Genomic DNA, 26481 nt, shown 5'->3' with positions numbered 1-26481 from the left:
AATCATCTAATAATCTTTGAATGCCAACACCATTCAGGATAATAGATGAAAGAGTTTACGGCCAGGCACAGTGGCTCATGCCTGTAATCCCAGCACTTTGGGAGGCTGAGGCGGGCTGATCACGAGGTCAGGAATTCGAGACCAGCCTGAGCAACATGGAGAAACACTGTCTCTACTAAAAATACAAAATTAGCCGAGTGTGGTGGTGCATGCCTGTAGTCCCAGCTACTCGGGAGGCTGAGGCAGGATAATTGCTTGAACCCAGGAGGTGGAGGCTGCAGTGAGCTGAGATCACACCATTGCACTCCAGCCTGGGCAACAAGAGTGAAATTCAGTCTCGAAAAATAAAAATAAATAAAAAGTTTATACCAGAGGAATAGAGCTGATAAAACAGGACTATAAAATAATTAGTATAATTAATATCTTCAAAGAAATATGTAAAGAATTGCTTTCATACAGCAAGAAAAAGAAGTGATAAATAATAACCAATTAGAAAACATGGAAATATTGACTCATAGAAGTTTCCTGAAGCATAATTTAACAATATTTATCAAATCAGTAGAAGTGTGCATAATTTTTGAGATAGCAATTACACTTCTAGATATATTTCCTAAGGGAATAACTAATGGTATGTACAAAGAGTAGCCACACTGAACTTTATGGAAGCATTTTTATTGTGGTAAGAAGTGTGAAGAATCCTACCTGCCAAAAAAATAGGGGACTGTTTAATTATATACATATATCAAGGCTAAATAGCCAGTAGAAATAGTGATGTAGGAAAATACTCTAAACCATGGGGAAATGTTTACAATAAAATGTAAAGATACATTACAAAGCATGTATGAATAATACATTAATATGTATGAATAATACTAATAATACAAACACATTAACATGTCTGAATATTCCACTTTTAAAAAAAAACCTCCATGTGCATGTGTATACATGCCCTCACACTCACATACACATTTTTAAAGTGGAAAAATAGTAAAGAAATAAGCCAATATGTTGTTCACACCTCCTTGGTCAGACCATGGGTAATTTGGCTTTTATTGTTTGCTTACCTATATTTTCCAAATAATCTACAATGAAAAGACATTTTTAAAAGTTTTTCCAGGAATCATTAAATTTACATCACCCTGATCCTGATTACCAATCTGTAAATTTTCCGAAGACACATTTGGGAATGAGAATACAAGGAGATAGATTCCTCCTGTACTTGCTCAAAAGACTGAAAATACAGCCTCCCAACGTGGATACGACTTTCCCAGGGCTAAAAATATTTCAAGAGTTTCAAGAAAGCTGTATCAACATCTGTGCTGATTCTAAGATTTTCTCAGAAGTTTGAAAACTCTCCCACATATCTGGCCCATGAGGTAAAAAAGTAAGAAATATTTTTTCAAGTTCAGTGCTGGTTCAGCTTACGAATTTTAATCGGGGAGCGGGAGCGGGTGATATCATCCCCAACGATGTAAAAATCGGTTTATGAGGGAGGTGAAAAAATCTTAGATATTGTAATTGTTTATGATCCTCCAAAGCTCAACTCTGACAATATAAATGTATATATGGAATAACTCTAATACTAAAATTTCCTGGGGGGTAGGAGGAGGTTATTAGAGGAATAAAGTCTAAAAATTGTCCTGGGTGAAGGGAAACAATAATGTGAAAATGGTTGAGAAACACGATTCAGCTACAGGAACATAAAACCCAAATTCTTTTTCTTCATACCTTCTGTTTTTGTTATATTCCTTAGAGCCTCAGAATTAACTACTTAAAAAAAATTACATACACACATATGTACATGTACTCATGCTCCTTTGTGTCAGGAAACTCTTCAGTAATTTGCTTCTATATTGAAATTTCTATACCAAAAAGATAACATTTTCTAAATTTAACTTTTATTTTAGGTTCAAGGGTACATGTGCAGGTTTGTTATATAGGTAAATTGCATTTCATGGAGGTTGGTATACAGATTATTTCAACACCCAGGTAATAATCATAGTACTTGATAGAGAGTTTTTTAATCCTCTCCCTCTTCCCACTTGCTACCCTCAAATAGGCCCCTGTGTCTGTTGTTCCCTACTTTACGTCCATGTGTATTCGATGTTTAGCTCCTACTTATAAGTAAGAACATGCAGTATTTAGTTTTCTGTTCCTGGGTTAGTTTGCTTAGGATTATGGCCTCCAGCTAAAAAGGACAATATTTTATAAAGTCATGGATCTTTTTCCAAGCATTTTGTTGCTTCCTGTTTTGAAATATAAGTGTCTAAATTGTTGATGAAGTGTGAACTGATAGCTATTAACGTTAGTCCCAAGATTTTAAATTCACAATTTGTTTTTTGTATTTGACTCTGGAATCGCTCACATTATTAGGATTCCTATTATAAAGCACAGAATAAGGGCTCAAAAGTATGTAATGATTCTTTATTACTTGAGTCATTATGATATTAAGAGCAACATTTTTTGAGCAATGTTTCTTAAATTCTGCTGTTTTATATGACTTATTTAGTATTCATTATTCTTTCTATATTTTTATGGCCTGGCTTGCTATATTAATTGCAAAAAAAACCACAAAAAACAAAAAAACAGACAACACATAGAGTGTCATTTATCTCATGTAACAAGTGTCACAAGTTGAGCAGGCCAGGAGTAGTAAGGCTGTGCAATGCTGCTGCCAGAGGTCCATCCTGCTTAACAGGTAGGTTGTTGTCTTCGTGCTTGCACTTTACAGTCCCAAATGGCTGCTAATTCTCAATCAAAATTCAGGCAACACAAACAAGAAAAGACCAAGTGGCAAGAGATAAAGTCTGTCCAATTTATAGGAAAAACAAAAGCTTTCCTGGAAATCCCACCCAAAAGATTTCCATTTATTTTTCCCTAGCCAGAACTGTGACACATGACCACTCCCACTGGAAGTAGTTCAGGAGAGGAGGGCTGGAGATGGGGGTGTCAGCAGCTACCCAACAGCACCTGCCACATTTGTTCTTGTATATCAATCACATATCTCTGGTCCTGTTTCGGCCCTTCAGCCTTTTCCAAAAGCCCTAATTAGAGTACCAGAGCCTTCATTTATACTCTGAATCATTCTTACAATGTCATAAGCACTGAGGACACAGCAGTGCCCCAAACAGACAAAACCTCCCCTCCTGGGCTTACAATGCCCTAAGCGTTTTCTTCATGACACTACCTTAAATTTGTTTACCTGTGTATTATCAATCTTCCCTACTAGATTATAAGCTCCAAGAGGGCAGGGAATTTGTATTATTCGCCTCTGTATCCAGATGCCTACAAAAGTTCCTGGCATACAAAAGACACTCAGAAAATGTATATCGAATACATATATTAATAAATAAGGAAACTGAGACTTGGGGAATTTAAGGATCTCTACAGAAAGTCATACAGTTAATAAAGTAGTAAAGCTAACATTTTAAGAATTTCTGTCACCAAAAAAGGAACATCGTCTCTTAAAATTCTCTAGCGTATCCTCCCTGTCTCAGTCAGTGGTGCTAAGGCTACTATCACTGGTGTGCTGACTGGCACCAACACAGAAGAGCCAGTTCTGAGCATCAATGTCCAACATGGCTTTTAGTGACATGACATCGGTAGCTTGAAACAGGCCATGGTGGGAGTATTTACATTATGGGAATTAGCAGATGCTACAAACAAGGGTTCCACTCTGGCACCCCAGGGAGCTGATTGTGTTAAACATTTACGAGCAAAACACTGGATGTTTCACATCTCACTTCCTTGTATATATTAGTGCTGAAAGCGTTCCATGAGCCTTCCAGTTTCTCCCCTTGATATGGTTTGGCTGTGTCCCCATTCAAATCCAATCTTGAATTGTAGCTCCCACAATCTCCATGTGTTGTCAGAGGGAGCCAGTGGAAGGATATTGAATCATAGGGGCGGGTCTTTCCCGGGCTGCTCTCCTGATAGTGAATAAGTCTCACGAGATCTGATGGTTTTATAAAAAGGAGTACCCCTGCACAAGTGCTCCCTTGCCTGCAGCCAAACAAAATATGACTTGTTCCTCCTTGCCTTCCGCCATGATTGTGAGGCCTCCCCAACCATATGGAACTGTGACTCAATTAAATTTCTTTCCTTTATAATTACCCAGTCTCGGGTATGTCTTTATTAACAGCATAAGAACAGACTACGACAGCCCTCCCTAGAAGCAGTCCTTATTTTGCTGCTCCTGTAGTACTCACTGAGTTTTCAGCTTGGTGCCCTCCTCTTGCTTTCTTTACCCTCCAAATCTCTAAATCTTTGAAGAAGTATCACAGCCCAACAGGGAGTGGGGCAAAAACTGTAACTAAAAACTATGACTATCCAGCAAGCAAAGTGGGCAAAGGCACAACCAGCTCTGTGTCTGAAAACGACCAGGGGCAGAACCTTTGTTGAATCACAGCGTTTGGTTGGCAGTTTTGAGCTTCCTCTGTGGAGGCATAAATCTTGTTATTTTTATATGAGGACAGGTAGTACTGGACTGATTCTACTTGCCATTCCCCAGGGCACTTTCAGTGGAACTTGCACTCTAAAATAGTGAGTAATTGAGTAACAATTGTATATGTATCCCACAAAACAATTTCATAAAGTGCCCTTTTCCACTTTATGTGCTCTTAATATCATAATGACTCAAGTAATTTCCACATATTTAGCACAAGCTATATGTTTGATTTTGTTTTCTTCTTGCTTTACAGAGCATATCTTTGATCAAGGAATATAAATTATAATTCCTCTTCCTGCCATAAAGTTTTTCAAAATTGCTAATATTAGGGTTTTCAGGTATTCATAGGTTTTTTTTTTTTCCAGTTTATTTTACAACCCCCTCCTCCCATCTGTTCTCTCATTGTCCAGGTTAGATTGCCTCAGAGGACTCCCATATATGTAGGGTAGCCTAAGGAAAAAAGAGTGGCGAGAAAGCAACAATACCACCTTCTAGCACAATTTGTCTAAGGTCCTGACATTATGGTGGCAGTCCTACACCACTGTAATAGTGTGTATGAAGTGGAGGAAAATGCTGGTGCTTTGATGGTGACAAGGGAAGACAGGAATTAGAACTAGTGTAATATACAAAGTACTTGCTATGTTTCTGGTGATTTATATCTGTTAGCTCAGTCAATCCTCATGGTAGACAGTATCATTTGTATTATTATCCCATTTTTTAGATAAAGGAATTAAAGTTCAAGTTCAATTAAAATTTTCCTGCAGTCACACAGTTAGAAAGTTGCAAAACTGGAATTCATATGCAGTGCATGAAAATTCATGTGTTTTCTACTACACAATGCTGCCCCAACCAAGTCAGCACTCTGGCTGCCCTTCACTCTATTATGACCTAAAAAAGAGGTTACTACAAAATCTTGCTCAGTAGATTTCCCTGGGAAAGCTAATTTGTAAAGAAATCTACCAAGAAAAACCTGCCTTCTTCTACAGCCAACTCAGGGATCTCTTGCAATAGCTGTTATCTGTAAGAATCATAAAACATCAACCATAAGTAGTGTCAGAGTCAGAATTAAAACCCAAGTTTGTCTGATTCCAGACTCTGTCTGATGTTTTCACCCATCATACTTCTTCCATTAATGAAAAAAATTACAATATATCTATTACACAAAAATAGAAAACCCATTAACTGCATGTCTTTATTAGAGCTGTGCATGAGACTTGAATCAGCTATAATTCTCATGACAGAGATGCACATAGAAAAAAGTCTGAGGTCCAAATACGCACCAAACCATCTGAGAAATCTTGCCACCAGATTATTTTAATATATTAGCACTAACTCCCTTCTTACAAGTATAAGAAAGGGAAAGTAAGCAAAACTTTTGCATTCTGAAACAAGCAACTACAATAACAGAAACCTCAGGGTCTCCCCACAGTGACATGATCAGCTTTTCTGAGGGTCACCTAGTGTGTCACCCTTTGTGATTCAGTTGCATGACATCCCCTGAACAGCTAAGTTGCCTGAGTCTTTTACTAACCCAGTGCCTTCTGTTTGGAATTATTTCCTTGACTTTCAGCTCTGCTTTTTCTTTAATGTATCCTCCTATAAAACCACACCTGAAATTTCTTTGACATTCCCATCTTATCCTGGACTACAGGAATGCCAGCAAAGACTTTAAGATATGGTGCCAGAGAATATCCTTTCTTCCTCTCAAAAATTAGGCAAAATTTTCCTTTTTGGGGGGAACTACAGATGTTGCCAATTGTTCCTCCTAATTACCAGGCACAAAATGTCTATTCACCAACTTCCCATCTCAAATGAAACTTCATAGGAATCTTGACTTCTATTTTCTAAAGTGAGCCTATAGGAGTTAGGGAGGTATGTAGCAGCAAGGAAGGACTTCACAGATCAGTCCTTTCTCTGGCTAGTTCAACTCAGCCAAGTCTTCCTCAACAATTAAAAGAACATGCAATATCGACGAACAGTCAAGAACAATACATGATAATCGGCATAATATGTTTATATAAATCACTACTAGTAATTAAGAGTATTTTGGGTTTTGAAGCAACCCAGATTTGAATTTCAGCTCTGAAATTGAGAAAAGTACCTTAATCTTTTCTGAAAGCCTCAGTTTTATCATCTGTAAAATGGAAATGGTAATAGTTCCTAGCTCATGAAACTATAATGAAAATTAAAGGATACTATTTAAAGTGTTTAGCGTAGTTTTCCAAAAATATTATTAACCATTGTTTGTTTTTGTACAGCAACTTTACATATCCTTTCTTGGCATATTACTGTTTCCAGCAAGCATCTGTGACCTAGATAGATGAAACCATAGCTAACCATTCTGAGTATATCCCCGACTGAAGAGTAGCCTTCTACAATGGACTTTGGCCATCTTTGAAGGTTCTGACCTTAATCATCAGACTTATAGGCCATGGAATTTCTTTGCCAGCTTTTCCTAAAGGAAAGTGGTCCTGGCTCTAACAAAAGAATGAGTTATTTTCTGAGCCTAGTTTCCTGACACCTTTGGGTAGCTGTCTTCTTGACACAGAAGTTAGTTTTTATCCTCTAGAACCTTCCATATTTACTGCCTGTAATTACTGTACCTATCTCACAATACCTTCTCCACAATCCCAATTTACGATGTGATTTTCTGTATATGGGCACTTGGAGAAAAAAGCAAGAGAAAGCTAACATTTATAAAGTTGTAGGCAGTTTTCTAGAAATTTATTTGATCCCACTTCATAAAAATCTTAAGAATAATAAAAAAATTGATTGCATTGCCTCATACTCTCACTGCTGACAACAAATAAAATATTCTGAAATTCCCTGAAATTTTATACAGGAAGCTTTGGAAGTCTCTTGAGATACCTTCTCAGTCAAGAGCTGGATTTTTATTTTTGATTTGGCTTGTATTTTAATATATATTCTATTATCCTCTAAGAACTTTGTGATTTATAATAGAAGATATGGAAAGTGTGGCCAATAAAATTAGAGCTCAAAATATAGAAAAAAATATTGATTTTAAAACTATAATCTTTTAATTTTTTTCTAAACTTGGCAGCCATAGCAGTAAGGATTTTTAGGGGTTTATATAATTTTAACTACCTGATAAAATTTAAAAGGAAATATAACTATAATAGAAATGTAATGCAGCTATTAAAGAGATTTACCTTAAAGTGGTCTTAGAAGAAAGAACACAAAGTCTTCTGAAAAATAAGTGGAACAGGAAAGCAATATAAAAGCAAGCAAATAAAGTGGAAGCTGAGAGAAGTAGGATCAAGATGGAGACAAGTTCTGACATCAAGGTCAAAGAAGATTTTTGAGACCCTCCCAAAGTTTGTAACTTCTGAACATTAGATGAAGTGTAGGGAAATCAGACAATGGCTATGATAAAGCTAATCAGTCATTCATTCATTCAACAATGTGTATTGTTGCTTATTATGTATGCTTATTATTTGCCAAGGACTGCTCTTGGCAATAAAATATAGCAATGAATAAACAGGCAAAGATGCTGTTCTCATGGAAACTTGCATTCTATGGAGGCTAAAAAAATGGAGGGTGGGTACATAAAAATAATAAGCAAGTAAACAAATCTAAACATATATTTATTACAGTGTAAGTGCCATAAAGAAAAATTTAAAATTTGATGTCATAGAGTAGAGGCTATTTTGACTGAGTTGTGAGGAAAAGCTCTCCTGAGGAGTTGATATCTGAGCTGAGATCTATATAATACAAAAAAGACAACCACTTAAGTACACTTAACATGATCTGGAAAATAAAAGCCAAGTTTAAGATTTTCAGGAGATAAATGAAAAGTGTAAAAAGTAACATAGTAGATTTGAAAAAGAACAAGAAATTGTAACAATAAATAAAACTGAAATATATAATCTAATGGGTAGGTTTGACAACATGTAGACAAAGCTGAAGAAAAAAGTATTAAATCTGTAAAATATATCAGGAGAACATATCTAGAATTAAACACAGGGAGACAAAAGAATGGAAAACAGATGTGGAGGGAGATAAGATGCAAAAAGATAAGTAAGTACTCACCATCAATAACAATATTGAATATAAACAGTTTAAATTTTCCCAATTAAAAGATTTAAACAGGCTGAATGGATAAAAACATAAGACCCAACTATATTCTGCCGACAAAAAACTCACTTACCTGCAACAACACACATAGACTGAAAGTGAAGGGATGGGAAAAGATGTTCCACACAAATGGAAAACAAAAGTGAGCAGGAGTAACTATACTTACATTAGATCAAATAGACTTCAAGTCAAAAAATATAAAAAGGAACAAAGAAGGTCATTATATAATGATAAAGGGATTAATTCAGTAAGAAGATATGACATATGTAAATGTATATGCACCGAACACTGGAACAGCCAGATATATAAAGCAAGTATTAGAAGAATTAAAGGGAGAGATAGACCCTAGTACAATAATAGTTGGGGACTCAACACTCCACTCTCAGCATTGGACAGAGTATCCAGACAGAAAATCAGTGAAGAAACATCAGACTTCAACTGCACTACAAAATCAAATGGACCTAACAGACATTTATAAAACATGTCATCCAACAGCTGCAGAATACACATTCTTCTCCCCAGCACATGGAACATTCTCCAGGATAAACCATATGTTAGAACATAAAACAAGTCTCAACAAATTTTTAAAAATCAAAATCATAAGTATCATTCAGATCACAATAGAATAAAACAGTGAATCAATAACAAGAGGAACTGTGGAAACTGTACAGACACATGAAAGTGAAACAATGTGCTCCTGAGTCACCAATGGTGAATAAAGAAATTAAGAAGAAAATTTTTAAATTTCTTGAAACAAATGAAAACAGAAACACTGCATACCAAAACCTATTAAATATAGTAAAAGCATTACTAAGAGGGAAGTTTATAGCAATGAATACCTACAACAAAAATTAGAAAGATTTTAAATAAACAGTCTGACAATGCACCTCAAGGATCTAGAAAAGCAAGAACAAATTAAACCCAAAATTAGTAGAAAGAAAGAAACAAAATTAGAGCAGAAATAAAATAGAGAATAAAAAGCAAATTTAAAAAGTTGTTTGAAAAGATAAACAAAATCAACATGGCATTAGACTAAAAAGAGACAGATGATTCAAATACATAAAATTAGAAATGAAAAAGGAGACACATTAATAACACAGAACGCAAAGGAACATTAGAGATTATTATCAACAACTATATGCCAAAAAATTGGAAAACCTAGAGAAAACAGATGAATTTCTGCACACATATAATTTAACAAGGTTGAACCAGGAAGAAATAGAAAACCTAAACAGATCAGTAATGAGTAATGAGATTGAATCAGTAATAAGTCTCCCAAAGTAAACAAACAAAAAAGCCCAGGACTGCATAACTTCACTGCTAAATTCTATCAAACTTTTAAGAAACTAACACCCACTTTTCTCAAACCATTCCAAAAAGAAAGGAGGAAATTCTTCCTAACTCATTCTTCAAGGCCAGCATTTCCCTTATACCGAAACCACAAAAGGACACAACAACAAGAAAAACTACAGATGAATAACCTTGATGAACATAGATGCAAAAACCTTAACAAAATAGTAGCAAATGGAATCCACAAGTATATCAAAATGATTACACACCATGATCAAGTGGATTTAGGCCAGGATTCAAGGATGGTTCAATATATGCTAATAAGTAAATATATAATACATCACATCAACAGAATGAAGGGTAGAAATCATATGATCATCTCAACAGAGGCAGAAAATGGATTTGATAAAATTCTACACCTTGTCATGATAAAAACTCTCAACAAATTGGGTATTAAAGGAATATGCCTAAACATAGTAAAGGCCGTATATGATAAACCCACCGTAAAATCATAGTGAGTATGGAAAAGCTTTCAGCAGGGAAAAGAAAAACGCTTTTCCTCTGAAATCTGGAGCAAGACAAGGATGCCTATTTTTTACCCCTCTTATTCAACATAGTATAATACTTGTATTACTCCATTCTCACACTGCTATAAAGAACTGCCTGAGACTGGGTAATTTATGAAGAAAAGAGGTTTAATTGACTCCTGGTTCCACGGGCTGTACATGAGGCATGGCTGGAGAGGCCTCAGTAAACTTACAATCATGGAAGAAGATGAAGGGGAAGCAAGGCACATCTTCACATGGTCAGCAGGAGAGAGAGCAAAGGGGGAAGTGCTGTGCATTTTTAAACAACCAGATCTCATGAGAACTCACTATCACAAGAACAGTATGGGGTAAAGCTGCACCCATAATCCAATCACCTCCCACCAGGTCCCTCCCCCAACATTGGAGATTACAATTCAACATGAGATTTGGGTGGGGACACAGAGCCAAACCATGTCAGTACTGGAGTTCCTAAGAGAGTAATTAGGCAAGACAAAGAAATTGTAAGGAATGAAATTAAGAAACGGGAAGTCAAATTGTCTCTATTTGCAGATGACATGATCTTATACATTAAAAAAAAAAAAACTGAAGATTCCACCAAAAAACCTGTCTGAACTAAGTAACAAATTCAATAAAGTTGCAGGATACAAAATCAACCAAACAAAAATCAGTAGTGATTCTATACACCAGTAATAAATAATTCATCAAGAAAAAATTCTTCCCATTTACAGTAGCTACAAAAAATTTTTAAAGCTAAAAATAAATTTACCCAAAAAGGTGAAAGATTTCCAAAATGATACCTACAAAATACTGCTAAAAGAAATTAAAGAGGGCACACACAAAAATGGAAAGACATCTCATGTTCATGGGTTGGAAGAATTCATGTTGTTTTTGTTGTTGTTTTGTTTTGTTTTGTTTTTAAGGTGGGGATTGACTTTTATTCCAAGGAACAACATCAGTTCACTGTTGTTGGAGACATGACAATCATTTTCATCCCAAGAACACTTTAAGGAAACATTTTACAAGTATGCTTGAAAGAATGTCGCTAACTGGTCCAGAATTTTATCTTCTTGATTTTTCCAGATTTCTCTATGTTTTTGAGAAAGATGTTAACGTTTTGCCGTGGTAAAAAATTTCAAACCTCATTTTTTTATTCCTTTTCTTGTTGCTTTAAGAAAACTCATGCTCTGTTTTTCTGAATCAAATGAAGTAGAAGTTTACAAAGCTAATTTTCTTCTTGTCTAGCTATTAACATTATTTGTCAAATGCATGTTTTTTTCAGCCAAAGCCTTGTTTCCATTTTTTGTTGATGTGTACTCTTGCTCTTTTAGCTAGAGTGTATGTGAAAATAAAGAAATATATCATTGTATTCACAACCATGTGTCTTCATTTATAACTTTTTGTTTAAAAAATTTTTGGTTCGCGTTTAGTTCATTGATATTATCCTCTGAATGCAGTTAAGGCTGGGCAGAAATTCTACTTATGTGACATCTGCCACAGGTCTATTTTGAAGCTTTTCTTCTAATGGCAATGTTTATCCTTACCAGGATTTAATCTATAGAATTTTCTCTCAACTGTGCTTTTCTCCAGTTCCAGATAACGTCCTTTACACCATTCCTTCAGGGGTTCACAAAACTCAGATTTGCATCATTCTATTTTATTTATTTTATTTTTTATTTCATTCCCTCATACCTTGCCCATTCCCTCTGAATATTAGGTGTGATGTCAACAGCATGTTAGAAGGATCAATGGGAAGGCAATGATTGAAAACATTTCAATGTACCTTAATGGTGTTCCTTTGAGGAGCACCCAGGAGAATATCTGGTCATAGATCTTTTTTTAAATGCAGTTTTATAAAACCCTAATAGTGGTGATATGATTAGACTATGAATCCATTTTATTACCTAGTATACAAGTGTCAGTCATGTGTCATTATATAGTCTGTTAATCTTTCCATTTGCAAAAAATGAATAGTTTTCCCCCACAAATGCACAAAGTTGTATGTTGCCAGTCTTCTTTTAATGTTTATAGTCATTCCAAAGTAACATTCTATTTTACACTTTCACATACATTGTTATGAATCATTGTTTTTTCTCTTTTTTCCACTTATCACCAATTTATTTCATTCAGCCAGACTTGGAGTCTTCATTTTGTAGAATGGTGTAAGTGGTTTCCATTCCAGCATGAATGTGGTCAGTCACATGGCAGTGGAGTGACCAAATTCCAGGTGTTCTTGGAAACATTTCTAGGGTTTGGTATGTTCCAGGGAAAATGTCAAAGACATCAGAACTATAAACGCCCCTGTGCTTGTATTAGAAGCTATGGCCGTTAAAATGTACAGTGTGTAAGTCTATTTCATCACCCATTGACTTCATCTCCCACGTGCATTGTGAGGCCTTGTAGGTTTCCAAACATTCTTCCATTAATAGCATGCATTTTATTGCTTTCTATGAATTCCTCATCATCTTTGTTTACTTTCTTGGGGTGATCAGAGTATGTTTTGATGTTGTCATCTAAGTACAAAGATTCGTTCTCATCAAAAACTAGAAACAGAAGGGCAAATTACAGTTTCTTTCTGGGATTGAATACTTCCAAGTAATGTCTTCGACAAACAATCAGGGGGCCAATTAATCCACTGTAGAGATCCTTAACTTGATCCACAGTTGAATAGTAAGCCCATGGAATACAAGCAGAATCCTCTGTTCCAGCTCCAGGTCTTTCTGGGATTTTCCATAGGTAAGTGAGAGTTTCACCTGGTAATGCTGGAATAACTGTAGAACTCTCCATTTGTACCCCATGGGCATGTACTGAGTAGGGCCTTGTGGTCATGTTTTTAAAGATAATTTTGACTTTATCTCTAACATCTGCATGAAGTTGTGGACCTAGAATTCCCAGATGTTCTTCTTCAGCTTTTCTCTCCACTGGAACACAGAACGTGCTATCAGTACACTGCTGATACACAATTTCTTGTACTTTGAGCCTAAGTAAAACTCTCCCTTTTCTAAAAATGCATTTGAAACATTCTGCTCTTGTAAATGATGCAGCTCCTTTTCCCACTCCCTTTGTGGGGAATAATCCCATTCCACCTCCACTGCTGCGATATAGTATGTCCTCTCTCCCAGGTAGAAGGTGGAATCCTCAGACTGCCGCCTGCATTGGTTCAAAGTATATTTTTGCTTCATGCCGCCTGTGTAATGATCAGCTGTAAGGCATTCAACATTAAAAGTCCAGTGTATTTTATTAGATTCCTGAAAGTCTTCATCTTCCTTATCCACCTGATCAGGTGCAGTTGTAAACATTCTGATATTATCTTCCAGGAGTAAACTCTCATTCTCATTAAATACTGTAGGAAACAAATAGAACTCCCTGTCTACATCTTTCTGCCTCCAATTTGCATGTAAACTTCCTTTCTTGCTTATTTTCATTGGTCCAATAAGCCCAGTGAATATATCTTTAGTGGGATCCACAGCAGAATAATACATCGTAGCTAGACATACAGGATCTGCATTAGTGGGTCCTACTTCTTTGGGGACAGTCCATTCATAGGTTCATGTTTCTGTGGGTGCCACATGGGAAGCTGAAGGAGTCACACCTGTGAGAAAGGTCACATTAGAGAGGTGAAGTGTGTTTTCTAATGTCAGAATTCATAATGTTAAAGTGATTATATTACACAAAGCAATCTACAGATTTGAAGCAATCCCTATCAAAATACCAATGACACTCTTCACAGAAACAGAGAAAGTAATTCCAAAATTTATATGGAACCACACAAGACCCCCAAGAACCAAAGCAATTCTGAGCAAAAAGAACAAACCTAGAGTCATCGAACTACCTGAATTCAAAATATACCACAAAACTATAGTAACCAAAACAGCACAGAGCTGGTTTAAAAAAGACACTTAGACCAATGGAACAGAATAGAGAACCCAGAAATAAATCCATATATTTACAGTCAACTGATTTTTGACAAAGGTGCCAGGAACATACACTGAAAGGAGAGCCTCTTCAAAAAATGGTGCTGGGAAAATTGAATATCCATACACAGAAGATTGAAACTAGACTCATGTCTTCCACCATAAACAAAAATCAACTCAAGATGAATTAAAGACTTAAATGTAAGACCTGAAACTATAGAACTACTGCAAGAAAACATAAGGGAAATAATTCAGGAATTAGTGTGGGCAAAGATTTTGTGGGTAAGACTCAAAATCAAAATAGAAAGAATAATTTTTTTAAAAAGAGAATAAAAAAATACTCAAAACCACAGACAACAAAAGCAAAAACAGACATGATTATATCAAACTTAAAAGTTCCTGCATATTAAAGGAAACAATCAACTGAGTGAAGAGATAACTTGTAGAAAGGCAGAAAATATTTCCAAGCCATTCATCCTACAAGTGATTAATATAGAGAATAAACAAGAACCCAACTCAAGAGCAAAAGGAAACCCCAAATAATTTGATTTAAAAATTGGCGAAGGATCTGAATAGACATTTCTCAAATGAAGACACACAAATGGCCAACAAGTATCTGAAAAACAGGTCCAATATCACTAATCATCCAGGAAAATGCAAATCTAAACCACAGTAAGACATATCTCATCCCAGTTGGAATGGCTCTTGTCCAAAAGTTTGAATTTGTTGTAACAAATAGAAACAAATAAAAATAAATAAATGCTGGTGAAGACACAAAGAAAACTCATACACTGTAGATGGGAACATAAATTAGTACATCCATTATGAAAAACAGTATGAAGTTTCCTCAAAAGTCTATGAATAGAACTACCATATGATCTAGCAATACCACTACTGAGTATTTCCAAACGAAAAGAAATCAGTATATCAAAGAAACATCTGCATCCCCATGTTTACAGCAGTACAATATGTAGTCAACCTAAGTATCCAGCAAAAGATTAAGGAATAAGGAAAACGTTGCATATATATATATTCACAAAAAGAATATTATTTAGTCATAAAAAAGAATGAAATCCTGTTATTCCAGGCAATATGGATGAACTTGGAGGACATTATGTTAAGTAAAATAAGTCAGGCACAGAAAGATAAATACCGCATGTTATCACTCACGTGTGAGATAAAAATGTTGAGTTCATAGAAGTAGAGAGTAGAACAGTGGTTATTAGAAGCTGGGAAGAGTAGGGAAGAGGTGAGGAAAACGTTAGTTAACAAATACAAAATTACAGCTAGAAAGGAGAAATAAGTTCTAGTGTTCTAGTATTCTATAGCACCGTAGGGTGACTATAGTTAATAATTTATTGTATGTTTTCAAATAGATGAATTTCAAATAGATAGGTTGTGGAATGTTTCCAACACAAAGAAATGATGAATATTTGAGGTAATGGATGTGCTAATTACTCTGATTCAATCATTACTCATTGTATGTATGTATAAAAATCTCACTCTGCACCCCACAAATATGTACAATTATTATGTGTTGCTTAAAATTTTTTTAAAAAGATGGAGGTATGTAATAGAAAGTTTTGAATTGTCTAAGAGGAGAGAATAAGTATCAAATAAACACTTTTCATAAAGCATACAATAATTTTTTTAATTTTTAGGGTAGTCAGTTAAAATAATAGAAAAATGGTTCTCCTTGAAAAGGTCCTTCACATTCTTTGTTAGCTGTATTCCTACATATTTTAATCTCTTTGCAGCAATTGTGAATGGAAGTTCATTCATGATTTGGCTCTCTGCTTATCTACTGTTGATGTATAGGAATGCTTGTGATTTGTTTGCACATTGATTTTCTATCCTGAGACTTTGCTGATGTTGCTTATCAGCTTAAGGATCTCTTGGGTTGAGACAATGGGGTTTTCTGGATATAAGATCATGTCATCTGCAAACAGAGACAATTTGATTTCCTTTTTCATATTTGAAAACCCTTTATTTCTTTCTCTTACCTGATTGCCCTGGCCAGAACTTCCAATACTACATTGAATAGGAGTGGTGAGAGAATGCATGATTGTCTCGTGCCAGTTTCCAAAGGAAATGCTTCCAGCTTTTCCCCATTCCATGTGATATTGGCTGCGGGTTTGTCACAAATAGTTCTTATTATTTTGAGATATGTTCCATTAATACCTAGTTTATTGAGAGTTTTTTTTTTTTTTTTTTTTTTGAGACAGTCTCGCTCTGTCACCCAGGCTGGAGTGCAGTGGCGCAATCTTGGCTCACTGCAAGCTCCACCTCCCGGGTTCATGCCATTCTCCTGGCTCAGCCTCTCCGAGTAGCTGGAACTACAGGCGCCCGCCACCACGCCCGGCTGATTTTTTGTATTTTTAGTAGAGACGGGGGTTTCACCGTGGTCTCGATCTCCTGACCTCATGATCTGCCCGCCTCGGCCTCCCAAAGTGCTGGGATTACAAGCGTGAGCCACCGCGCCTGGCCTATTGAGAGTTTTTAACATGAAGGGATATTGAATTTTATCGAAGACTATCTGCATCTATTGAGATAATCATGGGGTTTTTGTCCTTGGTTCTATTTATGTGATGAATTATATTTATTGATTTGCATATGTTGAACCAGCCTTGCGTCCCAGGGATGAAGACCACTTCACCATGGTGGATAAGCTTTGTGATGTGCTGTTGATTTCAGTTTGCCAGTATTTTATTGGGGATTTTTGCATCAATACTCATCAGAGATATTGGCCTGAAGTTTTCTTTTTCTGTTATGTGTCTGCCAGGTTTTGGTATCAGAATGATGCTGGCCTCATAAAATGAGTTAGGGAGGAGTGTCTCCTTTTGAATTAATTGGAATAGTTTCAGAAGGAATGGTACCAACTCCTCTTTGTACTTCTGGTAGAATTCAGCTGTGAATCCATACGATCCTGGGCTTTTTTTTTTTTTTTTTTTTGGTTGGTAGGTTATTTATTACTGCCTCAATTTCAGAACTTGTTATTGGTCTATTCAAGGATTTGACTTCTTCCTGGTTTAGTCTTGGGAGGGTGTATGTGTCCAGGAATTTATCCATTTCTTCTAGATTTTCTAGTTTATTTGCAAAGAGGTATTTACAGTATTCTCTAATGGTTGTTTCTATTTCTTTGGGGTCAGTGGCGATATGCCCTTTGTAGTTTTCATTGTGCCTATTTGAGTCTTCTCCCTTTTCTTCTTTATTAGTGTAGCTAGCGGTCTATCTATTTTATTAATTTTTTCAAAAAACCAGCTCCTGGATTCATTAACTTTTTTTGAAGGATTTTTCATGTCTCTATCTCCTTCAGTTCTGCTCTGATCTTAGTTATTTCCTGTCTTCTCCTAGCTTTTGGATTTGTTTGCTCTTGCTTCTCTAGTTCTTTCAGTTGTGATGTTAGGGTGTCAATTTGAGATCTTTCTAGCTCTCTTATGTGGGCATTTAGTACTATAATTTCCCTCTTATCACTGCTTTAGCTGCATCCCAGAGATTCTGGTACATTGTCTCTTTGTTCTCATTGTTTCCAAAGAACATTTTGATTTCTGCCCTAATTTCATTATTTACTCAGGAGTCATTCAGGAGGAGGTTGTTCAATTTCCATGTAGTTGTGTGGTTTTGAGTATGTTTCCTAATCTTGAGTTCTAATTTGATTGCACAGGGGTCTGAGAGACTGTTATGATTTCAGTTATTTTGCAATTTGCTGAGGAGTGCTTTACTTCCAATTATTTGATCAATTTTAGAGTAAGTACCATGTGGCACTGAGAAGACTGTATATTCTGTTGTTTGGGGGTGGAGAGTTTTGTAGATATCTATCAGGTCCACTTGATCCAGAGTTGAGTTCAAGTCCTGAATATCCTTGTTAATTTTCTGTCTCAATGATCTGTCTAATATCAACAGTGGGGAGTTAAAGTCTTCTACTATTATTGTGTGGGAGTCTAAGTGTCTTTGTAGTTCTCTAAGAACTTGCTTTACAAATCTGGGTCCTCCTGTACTGGGTGCATATATATTTAGGATAGTTAGCTCTTCTTGTTGATCCCTTTACCATTATATACTGCCCTTGTCTTTTTTGATTTTTGTTGGTTTAAAGTCTGTTTTATTAGAAACTACAATTGCAACCTCTGCTTTTATCTGCTTGCCATTTGCTTGGTAAATTTTCTGCCATCCCTTTATTTTGAGCCTATGTGTGTCTTGGCACATGAGATGCGTCTCTTGAATACAGCACACTGATGGGTCTTGGCACTTTATCCAATTTGTCAGTCTGTGTCTTTTATTGGGGCATTTAGCCCATTTACTTTTGAGGTTAATATTGTTATGTGCGAATTTAATAATGTCATCATGATGCTAGCTGGTTACTGTGCACACTCACAAACCACTGCTTAAGGATATAAGAGAGAAAACAAAAAAATGGAAAAACACTCCATCCTTGTGGATAGGAAGAATCAATATTGTAAAATTGCCATACTGTCCAAAGTAATTTATAGATTCAATGCTATACCCATCAAACTACCATTGACATTCTTCACAGAATTAGAACAAACTACTTTAAAATTTGTATGGAAACAAAAAAGAACTCTAATAGCCAAGACAATCCTAAGCAAAAAGAACAAAATTGTAGGTATCACGCTACCTGACTTCAAACTATACTACAAGGCTACAGTAACCAAAACAGCATGGTACTGGTAACAAAACAGACACTTAGACCAAGGGAACAGAATAGACATCTCAGAAATAAGACCTCAAATCTACAACCATCTGATCTTCAACAAACCTGACAAAACAAGCAATGGGGAAAGTATTCCCTATTTAATAAATGGTGCTAGGAAAACTGGCTAGCCATATGTGGAAAACTGAAACTGCACCCCTTCCTTACACCTTATACAAAAATTAACTCAAGATGGATTGAAGACTTAAATATAAAACCCAAAACCATAAAAACCCTAGAAGAAAACCTAGGCAATACTATTCAGAAAATAAGCATGGGCACAGATATTATGATGAAATCACCAAAAGCAACAGCAACAAAAGCAAAAATAGACAAATGGGATCTAATTAAAGAGTTTATGCACAGCAAAAGAAACTATCACCAGAGCAAACAGGCAACCTACAGAATAGGAAAAAATTTTTGCAAACTACCCATCTGACAAAGGTCTAATATTCAGAATTTACAAGGAACTTAAGCAAATTTGCAAGAAAAATAAACATCAAAAAGTGGGCAAAGGACATGAACAGATACTTCTCAAAAGAAGACATTTATGTGGCCAAGGAACATACAAAAAAAAAGCTCAACATCACTGATTATTAGAGAAATGCAAATAAAAACCACAATGAGATACCATCCCACAAAAGTCAGAATGGCAATTATTAAAAAGTCAAGAAACAACAGATCCTGGCAAGGCTGCAGAGAAATAAGAACACTTTTACACTGTTGGTGGGAATGTAAATTAGTTCAACCACTGTGGAAAACAGTGTGGTGATTCCTCAATGATCTAGAACCAGAAATACCATTTGACCCAGCAATCCCATTACTGGGTATAACACCCAAAGGGATATAAATCATTCTATTATAAAGATACATGTATACATATGCTTATTGCAGCACTATTCACAATAGCAAAGACTTGGAACCAACCCAAACTCCCATCAATGATAGACTAGATAAAAAAAATGTGGTACATACATAGTTGGAAGTAAAGCTCTCCTCAGCAAATGTAAAAGACAGAAATTAAAACAAACTGTCTCTCAGACCACAGTGCAATCAAACTAGAACTCAGGATTAAGAAACTCACTCAAAACCACTCAACTACATGGAAACTGAACAACCTGCTCCTGAATGACTACTGGGTACATAACGAAATGAAGGCAGAAATAAAGATGTTCTTTGAAACCCATGAGAACAAAGACACAACATACCAGAATCTCTGGGACACATTCAAAGCAGTGTGTAGAGGGAAATTTATAGCACTAAATGCCCACAAGAGAAAGCAGGAAAGATCTAAAATGGACACCCTAACATCACAATTAAAAGAACTAGACAAGCAAGAGCAAACACATTCAAAAGCTAGCAGAAGGCAAGAAATAACCAAGATCAGAGCAGAACTGAAGGAAATAGAGACACAAAAAACCCTTCAAAAAATCAATGAATCCAGGAGCTGGTTTTTTGAAAAGATCAACAAAATTGATAGACCACTAACAAGACTAATAAAGAAAAAAAGAGAGAAGAATCAAATAGACACAATAAAAAATGAAAAAGGGGATATCACCACTGATCCCACAGAAATACAAACTACCATCAGAGAATACTATAAACACCTCTACGCAAATAAACTAGAAAATCCAGAAGAAATGAGTAAATTCCTCGACACATACACCATCCCAAGACTAAACCAGGAAGAAGCTGAATTTCTGAATAGACCAATAACAGGCTCTGAAATTGAGGCAATAATCAATAGCTTACCAACCAAAAAAGTCCAGGACCAGATGGATTCACAGCCGAATTCTACCAGAGGTACAAAGAGGAGCTGGTACCATTCCTTCTGAAACTATTCCAATCAATAGAAAAAGAGTGAGTCCTCCCTAACTCATTTTATGAGGCCAGCATCATCCTCATACCAAAGCCTTGCAGAGACACAACAAAAAAAGAGAATTTTAGACCAATATCCCTGATGAACATCGATGCAAAAATCCTCAATAACATACTAGCAAACTGAATCCAGCAGCACATCAAAAAGCTTATCCGTCATGATCAAATGGGCTTCATCCCTGGGATGCAAGCCTGGTTCAACATACGCAAATCAATAAACATGATCCAACATATAAACAGAACCAATGACAAAAACCACATGATTATCTCAATAGATGCAGAAAAGGCCTTTGACAAAATTCAACAACCCTTCATGCTAAAAACTCTCAATAAATTAGGTATTCATGGGACGTATCTCAAAATAATAAGAGCTATCTATGACAAACCCACAGCCAATATTACTGAATGGGCAAAAACTGGAAGCATTCCCTTTGAAAACTGGCACAAGACAGGGATGCCCTCTCTCACCACTCCTATTCAACATAGGGTTGGAAGTTCTGGCCAGGGCAATCAGGCAGGAGAAGGAAATAAAAGGTATGCAATTAGGAAAAGAGGAAGTCAAATTGTTCCTGTTTGCAGATGACATGATTGTATATCTAGAAAACCCCATCGTCTCAGCCCAAAATCTCCTTGAGCTGATAGGCAACTTCAGCAAAGTCTCAGGATACAAAACCAATGTGCAAAAATCACAAGCATTCTTATACACCAATAATAGACAAACAGAGAGCTAACTCATGAGTGAACTCCCATTCACAATTGCTTCAAAGAGAATAAAATACCTAGGAATCCAACTTACAAGGGACGTGAAGGACCTCTTCAAGGAGAACTACAAACCACTGCTCAATGAAACAAAAGAGGATACAAACAAATGGAAGCACATTCCATGCTCATGGGTAGGAAGAATCAATAGCATGAAAATGGCCATACTGCCCAAGGTAATGTATAGATTCAATGCCATCCCCATCAAGCTACCAATGACTTTCTTCACAGAACTGGAAAAAACTACTTTAAAGTTCATATGGAACCAAAAAAGAGCCCGCATTGCCAAGTCAATCCTAAGCCAAAAGAACAAAGCCGGAGGCATCACGCTACCTGACTTCAAACTATACTACAAGGCTACAATAACCAAAACAGTATGGTACTGGTACCAAAGCAGAGATATAGACCAATGGAACAGAACAGAGCCCTCAGAAATAACACCACACATCTATAACCATCTGATCTTTGACAAACCTGACAAAAACAAGCAATGGGGAAAGGATTCCCTATTTAATAAATGGTGCTGGGAAAACTGGCTAGCCATATGGAGAAAGCCGAAACTGGATCGCTTCCTTACACCTTATACAAAAATTAATTCAAGATGGATTAAAGACTTACATGTTAGACCTAAAACCATAAAAACTCTAGAAGAAAACCTAGGCAATACCATTCAGGACATAGGCATGGGCAAGGACTCCATGTCTAAAACACCAAAAGCAATGGCAACAAAAGCCAAAATTGACAAATGGGATCTAATTAAACTAAAGAGCTTCTGCACAGCAAAAGAAACTACCATCAGAGTGAACAGGCAACCTACAGAATGGGAGAAAATTTTTGCAATCTACTCATCTGACAAAAAGCTAATATCCAGAATCTACAATGAACTCAAACAAATTTATAAGAAAAAAACAAACAACCCCATCAAAAAGTGGGCAAAGGATATGAACAGACATTTCTCAAAAGAAGACATTTATGCAGCCAAAAGACACATGAAAATATGCTCATCATCACTGACCATCAGAGAAATGCAAATCAAAACCACAATGAGATACCATCTCACACCAGTTAGAATGGCCATCATTAAAAAGTCAGGAAACAACAGGTGCTGGAGAGGATGTGGAGAAATAGGAACACTTTTACACTGTTGGTGGGACTGTAAACTAGTTCAACCATTGTGGAATTCAGTGTGGCGATTCCTCAGGGATCTAGAACTAGAAATACCATTTGATCCAGCAATCCGGTTACTGGGTATATACCCAAAGGATTATAAATCATGCTGCTAGAAAGACACATGCACATGTATGTTTATTGCGGCACTATTCACAATAGCAAAGACTTGGAACCAACCCAAATGTCCAACAATGATAGACTGGATTAAGAAAATGTGGCACATATACACCATGGAATACTATGCAGCCGTAAAAAATGATGAGTTCATGTCCTTTGTAGGGACATGGATGAAGCTGGAAACCATCATTCTCAACAAACTATCACAAGGACAAAAAACCAAACATTGCATGTTCTCACTCATAGGTGAGAATTGAACAATGAGAACACATGGACACAGGAAGGGGAACATCACACACCAGGGCCTGATGTGGGGTGGGGGGAGCAGGGGAGGGATAGCATTAGGAGATATACCTAATGTTAAATGACGAGTTAATGGGTGCAGCACACCAACATGGCACATGTATACATATGTAACTAACCTGCACATTGTGCACATGTACCCTAAACCTTAAAGTATAACAAAAAAAAATGGTACATATACACCATGGAATAGTATGCAGCCATAAAAAGGCATGAGATCATGTCCTTTGCAGGGACACGGATGAAGCTAGAAGCCATCATACTCAGCAAATTAACCCGAGAACAGAAAACCAAACACCGCATGTTCTCACTCACATGTGGGAGCTGAACAATGAGAATACATGGACACAGGGAACGGAACAATACACACCAAGGCCTGTTGGGGGGGCAAAGTGGGGAGAACATCAGAACAAATAGCTAATGCATGCAGGTTTTAATACCTAGGTGATGGGTTGATAGGTGCAGCAAACCACCATGGCACAGGTTTACCTATGTAACAAACCTGCATATTCTGCGCATGTACCCCAGAACCTAAAATAAAATAAATTTTAAAATAGGAATAGTAAAATGATATAAAACTTCCTAAGATTTTTTAAAATGTGTCATTAAAAAGTATCCAATTATTTCAAAAGAAAAAAGAGAAAAGGAGTACAGAACAAGTAGAACAAATTAAATATACACAGCAGGCTGGGCAAAGTGGCACATGCTCGTAGTCCCAACTACTCAGGAGGCTGAAGTGGGAAGATAGCTTAAGCTCAGGAGCTCAAGACCAGCCTGGGCAAAATAGCAAGACCTCATCTCAAACAAAGAGAAAAAAAGAATAGTCAGATGGATTTTTTTAAATGAAGTATTATATGGTATTTATAAAAGATACATCTAAAATACAAGGATATAAAAAGGTTGAAAGTAGGCAGTGAAAATAGATATATCATGTAAACGTGAATCAAAATATATATGTTTATATATAATATACATTATATGTTTATATATATTATATGTTTATATATTATATATTATATGTTTATATATAATATAGCTATATTCATATGAGAAAAAAATAAACTTCAAAGCCAAAGCATTATTAGCGATAATTTACAATATATGAGCATGGAGCCCAGGGATCAACATTTTAACAAGCACATTGCTGATTCTCATACACTCTAAAATCTATTTGATAAAGATATATTTTATTAGGATTAAGGCCTGGAGAACATAAAGAGTCAATCCCTTAAATCAACTAGGTGGAAATGTAAACTAGTTTCTCATTCTCAACATGGACATTTTGGGCCAGGTAATACTTTGTTATAGGGGACTGTCCTATGCATTACAGAACATTTAGCAGGATCTCTGGCTTCTACTCACTAGATGCCAGCAGTATCACTCCTCAGTTTTCACAACCAAAAATATCTCCAGACATTGTCAAATATCCCTGGGACATGGAGGGAAGGCTAAATCTTCCGTGGTTGAACTCCACTGCCTTGAAACAACTTTATTATTAATTGTCACAAATTGATTTTGACTTTTCAGAAAAGCAAAGCAATCATGTTTGTTATGTAAAATCCACATCCACCCACCCATCAATCTATCCGTCTACCCATCCCTTCTGCAATTATTTATTGGGTGCCTACTCTGTGCCAAGCACTGTTATAAGTTTGGAATACATCAGTGAAAGGGACAAAAACCCCGACCTCCATAGAGATTACTTGGAGATGGAAGGGAGAGAGAGAGAAATCATCTAAATGAAAATCAATGCTTAAACAGCCTGTAGGAGAGCCACATTTGATTTCAATCAGTCTCTCTTTATAATATTTTTAATTTTTTTAAAGTTTACATTCTGAAAAATATTGGCCCTGATTTTGAAATCATTTGAACTCCACTTTTACTGCAAGACTAAAAACACAGAAGTTCCAACTCTCTGACTTTATGATCCTGTCCTTCCTACCTCTCAACAAGAGAGATGAGAGGTAAATATTGCTGAAATTTGAGGATATCCATTTTGAAGCTAAGCAAGGCATCCCCTTTATCTCCTGAATCACTTTCATTAGGTACTTGGATAGAAGAATAAAATTTCCAAGGGTAGCTAGCGATAGTGGTTGGTGAAATGCTGTTCACCAACCACTATACCATGTGAAACAGGGTCCTCTGCAGCACTTACATTTTATAGGCATTCAGGAGCAGCCTATCTTTAATTCTAATAAAATCACATACAGAAGTAGAAAGTCAGAAATCAAATTATGTAAGTTAACTAAAAAGAGAAAGATAGTTGTATTCCCTAACTTAATTGGGCCCTCAATTCTTAAAACAAGAATTTGAACAAAATCACCATTGCATCGAGGATAATATTTCATAATTTTTTTCTCTCTGCTTTCCATTTCAAAAAGTCTACCCCATGAAATTTTAGAATTACAATGGTGAAAGAAGCAATAACATATAATTCAACACCCTCTTCTTCACTGACCCCCATATAAGAAACAGCAGAAAACATGATCTCATTCTCATAAAAGTAGTGACAGGGAAAGCATTTAGTCAAGTTTTGGAACTCACTAATTCTATATTAGCTAAGCTTACATCACTTACATAAAACCACAGAACCCACAAGGGGTTTCCATTAGAAAAGCATTGGCTTGTGTCCCATTTTTTAAAAGGTCAGTGAATGTTGTTTTAAATGTATGGCTCCTAACAAACTGAGCGACTGAAGGCAGCATTGACAAAGAAAAAAATATATACTATTTTAAAATCAAGGTCAAATTTTAGAGAGGCATTTAATGAGCTTCAAGAATAGGGTATACTTTTCCTTAATATTAAACAGAGAAAATCAACTATTCATAGGGGAACAAGAATAAAGTGGATCTCTAATGCTGCTAATCAAAAGAGGGAAAACAACAATGGGGATGAGGTAGCCAACTGGAATTTCTCATGGCTATTTGAGCAAAGTGGATAGTTTCAAGGAAATCACTAGATTGTGGAGATATTCAGGGATGTTCTTGAGCACAGCTTAATGGACATTTCCCTGTGTATCACTTTTAAATTTTTAGGCTATTTTCTACCATCTTGCAAAAGAGTTTCAAAAGTTTTGATAGGAGTTTTGATACAAGGCAAACCACAATTTCACTTTCCCAAAGAGTTTCTTGCCCACAATTGTATTGCACTTTCTAGACCATTTAAGGACATTTTTGATCATGGCCATGTTTAAATTTGAAATGGACATTCTCCAAGTGTTCAATCAATTTCACAGAAATATTTCTATTAATGCAA

The 26481-nt window shown here is 36.1% G+C and overlaps 1 protein-coding gene and 1 pseudogene across 3 annotated transcripts in view; both read right to left on the bottom strand.

The window, feature by feature from the left end:
- Positions 1-26481, bottom strand: part of LRRC69 (leucine rich repeat containing 69) — a 138553-nt gene that overhangs the window by 41401 nt on the left and 70671 nt on the right. The window lies entirely within an intron of this gene.
- On the bottom strand, positions 11902-13869 carry LOC134737171 (ceruloplasmin-like; annotated as a pseudogene).

Source organism: Symphalangus syndactylus, chromosome 7, assembly GCF_028878055.3.
Source record: "Symphalangus syndactylus isolate Jambi chromosome 7, NHGRI_mSymSyn1-v2.1_pri, whole genome shotgun sequence".
Lineage (NCBI taxonomy): Eukaryota > Metazoa > Chordata > Mammalia > Primates > Hylobatidae > Symphalangus > Symphalangus syndactylus.
This window is presented reverse-complemented; position numbering and strand designations above follow the sequence as displayed.